This window comes from Nannospalax galili, unplaced genomic scaffold (assembly GCF_000622305.1).
Source record: "Nannospalax galili isolate Female #2095 unplaced genomic scaffold, S.galili_v1.0 scaffold330, whole genome shotgun sequence".
Taxonomy (NCBI): Eukaryota; Metazoa; Chordata; class Mammalia; order Rodentia; family Spalacidae; genus Nannospalax; species Nannospalax galili.
The window spans coordinates 2,048,643-2,059,896 of NW_008329640.1; positions in this window are offsets into that span (position 1 = coordinate 2,048,643).

The following is an 11,254-nucleotide window of genomic DNA, read 5'->3' on the forward strand; positions in this document are numbered from 1 at the left end:
GGCTGTACTTATGTTCAAGTCCCTCTGTCAGATGGACCTGAATTTTTTTTTGAGACAGGGATACCCCGTAGCCCCAGCTAGCCTAGAATTTGTTATGTAGAGCAGGCTGGCCACAATCTCATAGAGATTCACCTGCCTCTGTCTCCTGAGACATAAGCTAAAGACATAAGTTATCACACCTGGCTGGACCTGAATTTTTGAAACTGAAAAAGATGTTTATATCATGCTGAATTATGAATGCAGAGGAGAAGAGATTCTGCAATGGTAGGAGAAGAATTCCAGGATTTGGTAGAAATCCCTCTTAGGGTCATTGTGGGTTCTATATGCTAACTTTTAGACCCTCTGCTCAAAAGAGCAGTTCCCACTTCATGACTACACACCACCTCCAGGGAGCTCCTCTGCAGTGCCCTCCACAGAAGCAGACTTTGACTCTGGACTGAGTATGGAAGTGTGAGACTTCTGCCACACCAAGCAAATCACACCAGAGTAGTGGGTCCCACCATGGGTTGCACCTTTTATATATATTTTTAACTGGACAGCTTTGGTAAAATTTTGAACCTAGGGTCCATCCCCACGAGTTGTGATTTAAGGTATTGCTCTAGTTTGTTTTTCTATTACTATGATAAACACTATGACCAAAAGAATCTTGAAAGGAAAGAGTTTATTTGACTTACATTTCTAGGTCATAATCCAACACAGGGAAATCAGGACAGGAACTCAAGCAAGAACCTGGAGGCAGGAACGATGGAGGAATGATGCCTACTGGCTAGCTTGCTTACTCATGTTCAGCTAACTTTCTTATATAGCCCAGGCCTACCTGCCTAGAGGTGGTGCTGCTTATAGTGGACTGGGGCCATCCCACATCAATCATCAGTCAATAGTCTCTTACAGACATAGTCACAGGCCAATCTGATCTTGAAAATCCCTCAGTCGAGGTTCCCTCTTCCCAAGTGACTCTAGGTCGTATCAAGTTGATAATAAAAACTAATCAACAAAGGTTTGGCTTGGGTGTTTTGAGAGTTTTAAACAGCTAGAGTTGAGAATCACTTGCCTAGAGCAATGCTTCACAGACTTTAATATGTGTATGAGTATCTGGGGTCTGGTTAAAGTACAGATTCTGTCTCAAAGTTCTAGCATGGGCCCAAAAGCCTACATATCTGGTCAGCTACCAAGACAAGCTGACGCTGCTGGTTTCTGAACTACTTTGAGGAGAAAGTATCTAACATATTTCAAGGTAATAATATAGTCATTGGACAGTGCACTTTCCAGGACTTTGCAAATTAACAGAATATCAATTAACAGAAATTCAACTCAAATTGAATTGATGATCAAAAGGAGAAACTTATTCAGACAAGTAAATGGAGTTCCGAAGATGGTTCTAGGTTTAGGCATGGTTCTATCCAAGAGCTCGAAGCATGTCACTAGGAAAATCTCATCTTTCTATCCTGTTTTCCCTTGAGTTTGCCCCCTTTTCAGGTGCTCTCCCCAGACAGTAACAAAGATGATAGTCCCAAGTAATGCCAAGCTTACTTTCTTGAATTAGATGTAATGGCTCACACATCTAATCCCAACAGTCAGGAGGCTGATACTGGAGGATCACCATGAGTTTGAGGCCAGTCTTGGCTACATAATGAGCTCTAGACCAGCTTGGGAGACATAGTGTCACCCTGTCTCAAAAAATAGCAACAAAATAAGCTGAGTTAGTCCACATAGCTACTTGGTCCAGAGAAAGAAGACTGCCCTTCATTTCCTCTCAGTGGTCCCTGAAAATGACTCACTTTCTCCAGCTTGGTCATCTCCCCATGGTTGAGCAGAGATGGGCAGAGTTCCATGGTGAAGTCTTATCTGAAACACCGTATGAGGCATACAGCTTTCCCAAAATAGGATGCAGGGAAAATCACAGAGAAGTGATGTCGTAAGCACATGCATCTGTGTACCAGCTCCCCCTCGGGCTCCTCCAGCCCCTCTTCTCTTGCCCTGTACATTCACCTTCTATTATTCCTCCTTTCTCCTCACACTATGGGCTAAGGCACTTCCTATTTCTCAGCACTCTTCCCCTCAGAGAGTCACTCCAGGCAGATGCCACAATCGGGGTGGCAGAAGCCAAGAATGAGGACCTCAACACCCCAGCTTCCTCCTCCTTTTCTGATCTTCGTGACCAGGAGAAGATAGAACAGACAGTTCTTCATGATGGAGAGAACTTTCAGAGATCAGAGGGGCTCAACCCTCCATTTTATAGAAGAGACACTGAGGCTCAAAGTAGTTGTGGGGACTGCTCTATTTAAGAGCCTCTGGGCAAAAAAAAAAAAAAAAAGCAAGAGAGCCAAACTAAAGGCTGGGCTCCAGACATAGGCCAGTATTTTGTTGTGGTATTATGATGCCTCCTCAATGGAATCTGTCTAAGATAGACCCTGGGCCTTTTGTGGTCTCCGAAACTCATTTGAGATACAAGAAAGAAGTGCTTGAATGGAGTTACCCTGAGCTCTTTGACCACAGTGCTAAATAGAGTGTGTCACTACTCCTGCTGTCCGTGACCTCTCAGAGCCAGGGTATGTGAGATGCATCAATGACATGAACCTGGATCTGTGTGTGGAGTTAGGAAAAGAATCTAAATCCCCAAGTGATTCTGAATTCCTAACACTGACAGCCATTCTTAACCAGGCCACACACTACTCAAGCTCCTGAACTTTCTCTCAGACTGATCAGTAAAATCCAGTTTTAACAAAGGATTGTGCCAAGTCAATGTAGCACCCCATTCCTTCACCCTTGAGAGCTAATCACACTGATGTCAGATCAGACATCAATTCCCATCATCCCCTGGGTGATAGAAGACCAGGGTGATTAGACAAGAATCCTGATAGGTAGGTTTAGCTCCTTCACCCCTGATGAATGGTCAATCATTTCCCATCCACTGAAGCCACACTACCCCTTGGCTATAAATTCCCATTTGCCCTGCTATATTCAAGTTGAACCCAATCTCTCCCTGAACTACATAATCCCATTGTTGTGGTCCTTAAACCTATCAAAATAGTCTTGAATAAACCTTTCTTACTGTGCTTTTACAAGTATCATTGAACAGCTATTATCTTTAACAGCACCCAACAAGGAGGAAATACCAGCAGATTCCCACTCAAGAGTTCCTTCCAAAGCCCAGAGGGATTTTGCCGCTGACAGTTTTATCACCTCTTAACATAATTTATAGTAATAGCAGTAGCTAACATATTTCCTACTTAGTACACAATAGACCCATTCTAAATGTTTAATAAACTAACACATTTAACCCTCAAAAAACCCTATGTGATAGGAATTTTTATTCCCATCCTACAGGTGGCAAAGCTGAAGATACCAACTTCTTCTGTTCAAAGAAGTTGGCGTGGTTAGCACCAGGTGAATTAATTTTTCAAAGTTTTCTGTTTAAGTGGTCACTTATCTGCCCCTCAGCCACCTGAGTGCAGGAAATGGGTCACCTTCAAGATTTTAAGGCAGAGTAACTCATTGCCAGGGAATCAAGGCCTCACATGTGTCCAAGCCTACAGCTTCCTGGCGTTCTGCAGCTCCCTCCCAAGAGGAGGCAGCCATGCTCTCAGACCCCATCTCCTTCCAGACTCTCCCACTTTAATCCAGGAGCTTGGAGAAGAAGAGCATGGTAGGTAAGAATAATTAGGGAGGCATCATAGAAAAAGCAGACCTGACCTGAGAGCAAAGATTTCGCTAGATGAAGAACATAAGGAAAATGATTCATTCATCATTTATTAAGTCACTACAGCATACATGAGCATAAAGCCAAATTTGGCCTAGTGACTAATGAGACAGGTCATGCTAGGAAGTAGTCACAATGCAGATTATCTACTGTAGGCTTAGTCTAAGCAGTTTGTTCATACAATCTCCCCTCATTCACCCCTGGAGAAGTAGACATTCTTTTTCCTGTAACTGCCATAGTTGCTGAAACTGGCTTGTACTGGCTCCCTACTGGGAGAATTTATACCACAGAAATGGGCAAATACCCTGTAAAGCTGGTGTTTAGGTATTTATGAACATATTACTGCATAGGTCATGAAAAATTAAGAGGATGGAGCCACAACTTTCTCATTTGGGGCCTGTGCTTTCAGCCCATTGTGCTGCACTCAGCAAAGCCCAGCCAGACAAGCCCAGAATGGGAGCTCAGTCCTTAAAGATCACAAACGGGCTGGAGAGATGGTTCAGCAGTTAAGAACACTGGCTGTTCTTGCAGAGACCCAGGTTCGAATCCCAGCACCCACATGGCAGCTAACAACTGTCCGTAACTCCAGTTCCAGGGAATCCGACAGCCTCTTCTGTCCTCCGTGGGATTTGCACAACACAGGTGCACTTACTTACATGCAGGCAATACGCACATACACATAGAAATAATAATAAATAAATATTTTTTTAAAAAGATCACAAACTGTGTGCTTACAAGTCAATATAACATCAGTTTTTGGCCTCCTTATGCCTCAGTTTCTTCATCTAAAAGTGGAAATCATATTAATATTTACCTCCATCGAGCAGGTAGATAAAATGATATATATGAAATTTTAGACTATGCCTGGGCCATGGTAAGCACTAAATTAGTTACTTTTCTCCTTGCTATGACAAACTACCTGACAGAAGCAACTTAAGGAAGAATTTCTTTTGGTTTACAGTTTGAAGAAACATACAGCTCATTATGCAGGGGAAGCCAGGGTGACAGGCACTTGAGGCAGTTGGTCACATTGTGTCCTTAGTAAGGAAGCAGAGAGAGACAATGTTAGTGCTCAGATGGCGGGCTCCTTTTTAGTCAGTTTGGGGCCTCAGCCCATGGGATGGTGCTGTCTGCATTTAGGGTGAGTCTTCCCACATCAAGTAACCCAATGTAGAAACTCTTGAACAGACTTACCCAGAAGTTTGTCTCCTATGTGATCCTAGGCTTTCACGAGTTAGTAGTCAATATTAACCATCATAAGCACAATGTAAGCATTGGGTTTCATTTGTTATGTCTATACAATGTTCAAAATATTCCAGTCAAAGAAAAAGATGCATTAGTTGACTATATTTTAGATACATTTCATGCTTTATATGCAAATATACATATCTAGATTGTTTTTGAAAAATTGTAAGATCTGAGGGCTGGGAAGATGGCGCAGGGGTTAAGAGTGCTTTCCTGCTCTTGCAGAGGACTGGAGTTAAGTTCCCAGCACCCTCATCCAGCAGCTCACACCTGCCTGTAACTCCAACTCCAGGGAAGCTCTCTTCTGGTCTCTAAGGGCACTTGCACATACATACACATAAATAAAAATAATATAAATCTAAAAAACTATAAGATTTGATCTCAGCTTACCATGCAGTAATAACTATCTGGAGCTATGTCACAGACAAAGCCTCACTCTACTGTATGCCCTGTGGTGGGAGCTTCCATTTCCCTTATCCCCAGCACCATAGCCATCTGAGTTTCAGATCCCCTTCCCCTACTTCTTAAGCATAGGCAGGGCTGGTGAGATGGCACTTTCTGTGTAAGGCTAGCAACCTAAGCTGGATCCCTAGAACCTACATAAAGGTAGGACAGAACTGACCCCACAAAGTTGTTCTGGGACCAACACCCATGCACCACAGCACATGCACACCTATATTCATACATATACACACACTAATGATAAATAAAAAACATTTTTTAATGCATAGGCTGGATGGGCTGGGATGGGTGCTGTGCTAGCCACAGCCTCACCTGGCAGACTTCACATGTGCTACAAATCCACTTAAAGGTGAGGAGGAGTCTGGTCTTGGGAGAAACTGTGCCAAACTCTGTTGAAGGCAGGGACAGGAACCCAGGTTTTCCTGTCCCTAACTCAGCACCCTCCACATATCTGAAGGCTCAATCTGACTCAGAAGCAGCTCAGGGAGCACTCTCTGTGCTGGGATTGCAAGGTGGTACAAAAGGCCTGAGGCTCTGTCCAGGCTCCCTTGGCACTAAGAACCAGAGCAATGGTAGCACTCAAGCACAGCTGCTGGAAAAAAAATCTAAGATGCTACATCAAATCTGAATTTCAGATAAACGACCAGTTTGTAACACACTTACATCCTCTGCATTGAGATACACTTACATTGAATTTTTTTCAATGAATTTCCAATAAACTATAATTTGAGTATAAGTAGGCATACCTATGTCTCATCTCTCACCCCTCATCAGAGAAGCTTGTTTTTGTAGTAGATAGGGATTCATACAGAGACCCACCAGTCAACATTGCAGAGAATAAAAAATTGTGGAGTACCCAGCTCTAAATGGGACCCCCTCCCCCAAAGCTCAGGGATCATCTCAGATGAGGGGGCAGAAAGATTGTAAGAGCTAGAGGCACTGGAAGTCTGCAGTGGAACGGCATTTGCTGGACATGACAGGCAACCATTGCACCCAAGAACTCACAGTGGCTGTGACTGCATGCTTAAGTCCAGCACAGCATCAAGTCAACCAAAACCCCAGCATGGATGGGGGTGGAGCTCAAGAAGTCCCACTCCTAGCTGACGAGCTGTTGCCAAACAATGGGGAGGAGAGGAAAGGGAGAGTCAGTTTTCTTCCGGTATATGGCCCCCCAAGAAGGGTACCCATGCTCCAGAAGATTGTCCTACTCCCACGCACATACAAGCAACGCTAAGCAGACTCAGTGGGTTTAAAAACAGAGCACATGAAGTTAGGGGGGATAGGAAAGGAATTATTGGAGGGGAGGGGTTTGGGAGGGTGGATTTGATATTTGATCAAAACATATGCATGTGTGAAATTCTCAAACAATAAAAAAGATGGAAAAAATATTCATTTATTTGAAATTTGAAATTTTAATTTGCTAAATCTAAAAAGCCGTAGAGGTCTTGCCAGCTGGAAGGGGGTGGAGGGAAGAAAGGGAAGGGGACCATTTGGGACAGCAAGGCAGTACTCCTCTATCCCTGACTGTATTCACCAGGAAGCCATGCCTGGTGATACCTGGCCCTGAAGCACAGCGGGATTAGTGGACCCCCTAATCTAGGGGGTAGGGGGAGTTGGTGTTCGGCCTTGGTGGGTGGGGTGGGAGTGGCTATATACCCTTTTTCTATGCTGCATAGGTTGCAAAACCCAGAGCAGAGGTCCTTACACCCAGGGTAGGCGCTCTCTGAGCATCTCCATGGGCTGCTCTCACGGCATTCCCAGGCCTAGAGACAGCTGCGGAGTCGCAGGGCTCAAGGACCCGAAGCAATCCGACTCACTCGCTGCACCCTGCAGTCAGTCTACCAGCCACAGCGCCTTTGCCAGGCCCAGGCTGCGCGGCCCTCCCAAGCGTAATGATCCATGACAGCGCAAATATCTGGCGGCTCTGACGCCCCAGGCGACAGGGACACTCGACCTGCATTTGCAAACACCAGGGCTAGGGCTGGGGGAGGGCAGCAGAAGCATCCTAGGCCTGGCTGAGGGAGCCGAGCTCATCCCTGGCCCCCACAGCGCCGGGCCAGTGAGGTTGGAGGAAGCAGGCAAACGCTTGCGCCGGGCGCACACGCAAACACAGAGATACACACAGAAACAGACACACACATGGCCTCCGCCCTAGCTTGGGCCCTCCGGCGCGCTCTGCCAATCCACCCCCTCCCAGGGTTAATGATCAGGCCTCAGGCAGCGCCAGCTGTTTGGTGGGAAGGCGTGCCAACCTCCAGCCACAGCCCAGTCACATCCTTCCCTAACCCCTAAGAACACGCTGCGGGTAGACGTCAAAGCAGAAGGTCTCAGGGTAGATTTCTCGCAGAAGAGGCTGCCCCTACCTCCTGCAAAGAAGCCAGCCTTGTGGCCAAAATATGGGACCGTGCACACGGGGCAGGTGCCAGAAGCCCAGTGCAAGAACGGGTTGTGCTACCCCTGAAATGTTACGGTCAGCTTGCTTTGTCCTCCAGGCCTCTCTGTCACTTCTTTCTCCCGCTGCAACCGTCATTGGCTGTTTTTCTGCCTTGTCCTTCTCAGCACCTGATGTGTTTGTTTACTGTCTTCCTCATCAGCCCTCAGCCCTCTGGCTCACTGCTATTCAGAGCACTACAGCATCAGCTGGCTTACAGATACCTCATAATAAAGTGGACACTGTGACATTGGGAGCCTCAGTTGAACAGAGCTGCCTAGCCCAAGGTGACCACATACGCCTTTGCTGGGTTGGTTCACATTCTGAGGCTCGTGGAGGTCCAGCAACTAGGATCAACTCAGGACCACTTTAAGGGCAGACATAGCTCTGGAATGCCCTAGTAGGTTGGTGACTCTCCCTTTGCTGGCTCCTGGCCCTTTTCTGACTTCCCACAGGTGTGGGTCCAAGAATACTTCAAAGAACCCTGTCTTCATCCCAGGAAACCATGGTAGGAAATATTTGTGCAATAGAGGGAGGACCATCTTCCCATCCAAAAAGTACCTCAAAACTGCCTTCCCTCCATATCCAGTGTCACTACCATCCTAAAGCCAGTATGCCCTTGCATTTAATGTCCTGTTGCCTTTGCAACAGGAACTGTGGCACCTGCCCTTTTCTCTGCACCCTGTTCGGAACTCACCTGTAGCCATGGGAAGGTATGCAAAGAAGGTTGGCAGCTCTTGCCTCCGATACTCTGCTTCCTGAATGCTTATTGGAGCTTCATGGAAACTTGCTCGGTCCTTTAGCAATGCAGGCACAAGAATTAGGGAGTTAGCATCCCTAAGGATGCTCCTCAACCAACGAACAGAAGGGGGATACGCAGCCACGCCTTCTCCTCAGCATGATGCTCCACAGGTGGGAACCAGTCCTAGTTGCCCACAGTACTGACCCACTCAGTCCTCCACACTTCGCTTATTACCTTATTTGTCTTTGTATCCCCCATTCCTGCTGTGCATCCCAAATAACAATGACCTGCACCCAAGCCCTTGTCCAGTGTCTGCTTCGTGGAAAAGCCAAACTACACCAGCCCCACATAATCTTGCCACTATACTCTTGCTGCTCTGAGCCTCTGGAGCAGCACAGTAGGACTGGTTCTCTCTCAGCTTCTTTTATGCCACAGGTACTTGATCTCCATTCACCCTTTCATCCACAGACTAGTTGTTGTGCCCCTAGTTTGAGGCCATTGGACTACAGAAGCAGCCAAGAGTAAAATCTCTGCCCTAGTGGAGCCGGCCTCCCTTACCCCACACCCATTCCCCACCCCAACATTGTACTTCTACTTGCCGTTTGTCTCAACTTTTAATATCTCATCCTCAAAGCAATCTTACCTGCCCTGCTCCTGCTGCCATCCACCTTCTCCCAATCTTTCCCACAGTCCCACCAGATTCACCTCTACTCCACCATCACAGAGCACCGCCTGCCTCATTCCTGCAGTGTCCTCCACCCTCAGCAGCACTTCTAGGACCCAGTTGAGATGCAGAAAGCCTTTGCCAGGTGAATGCAATGAGTGAATGGGCCAATTAACACCACTGTCAGGAAACTAGGCCTCACAGGTGGTCAAGCCAGGTAGGCACAGTGATCAGTACTATGGCTGAGGTGACCATAAACTTTGGAGTCCTCCGCCATGTGGTTGCATCAAAAATGTCCCTGAAATTAAAGATAGTGACAAAGGGAGGCACTCGGAGACCCAGAAAGTAGAGTACTGTAGTTTGGATCTTGAGTGTCACTCAAAGGCCCAAGTGTTACAGGATTTGCCTCCAGGGAGGCACTGTTGAGAGGTGGTGAATCTCGAAGAGGTAGAGGCTGACAGCAGAGCCTTAGGTCACTAGAGACCTGCCCCTGAAGGGGACAGTGGAATCCCAGACCCTTCTTTTCTTTTGTTTCCTGGCCATATTTTGTTCTGCTGTGTACTTCTGTTGTGATTCACTGTCACAAGCCCAACAAAAGCAACAGGGCCAACCCATCATGTTCTAGAATAGCCAAACTATGGGCCTGTTGACCATCATCTTTTTCTAGGCTGATTGATTATCTCGGGTATTTTTTTTTATAGTGACAGAAAGGTCACCAAAAGCAACATCTTTCCCTCCTTTGGCATCTCCCAACCACAGGATACCAGATAAGAAAGAGACCTCAACAGGCAGATCTCTGTGAGATTGAGGCCAGCCTGGTTTACATAGTGAGTGCCAGGACAGCCTGGGCTTCTGGGAGTCCCTATCTCAAACGACAAAAAAAAAAAAAAAAAAAAAAAAAAAAAAAAAAAAAGAGGCCTCAAAAACCATCTTTTTTATCACAAGTGAGAAAACCAGGACTTGAGGAGAGCCCTTGGTTTGTTCCTAAGCCTCAGGCTGGCCCCCTTCTAGGCTTACAATGGATTGAATGTTTCTGCCTGGTAGGTTTTGGATGGGGGTAATTCTCCCAATGTATGGGTTAAAGCCCTGGTCCTAGTGTGATGGGTATTGGAAGTGGTACCTCTGGGAAGTAATCAGGCCATAAGGATAGAGCCCTGGTGAATAGAATTTGTGCTTTGTTAAGAAGAGGCCCTGGGGGCGGGAGAAATGACTTAGTGGTTAAGAGCACTGGCTGCTCTTGCAGAAGGTTAGGTTCCCAGCACCTGCATGGCAGCTAACAACAGTCCATAATTCTATTTCCAGGAGACCCAACATCCTCTTCTGATCTCCATGGGCATTGCACAACTCCATGACTCAGGTACACTTACACAGGAATACACTTATACACATAAAATAAAAATAAGAAGAAAGAAAGAGAGAGAGAGAGAGAGAGAGAGAGAGAGAAAGAAAGAGCAATACACTTATACACATAAAATAAAAATAAGAAGAAAGAAAGAAAGAGAGAGAGAGAGAGAGAAAGAAAGAAAGAAAGAAAGAAAGAAAGAAAGAAAGAAAGAAAGAAAGAAAGAAAGAAAGAAGGAAGGAAAGAAGGAAAGAGGCCCTGGAGAGTAGCTAGCTTCTTTCCTACCATCTAAATCTACTAGAGGACAAATCTCTGCTACCCAAGATCAGGCTCTTACCAGACCTGACTGAGCTGGCATCTTGCCCTTGGCTTCTCGGCCTCCAGCACTATAAAAAGTTCAAGTCTCCGGTGCATAGTACTTTTTACAGCCGCCCAGGCCAACCAAGACAAGGCTGTGGGCACAGATTTGCCTCACTCCCACCATGCACAGCTCCATTTTATGGGAGAGGACCTCGGGCTGTGTATCAGCAACCAGAGAGAGATTGCAGGAGATCAGTCTCAAACTCACAGAGATCCACCTGCCTCTGCCTCCTGAGTACACAGTTACAGTGTGTCACCACCCTCATTGTAGTTTCAATATAATATCCTATGGCATAGCTTATTTTATT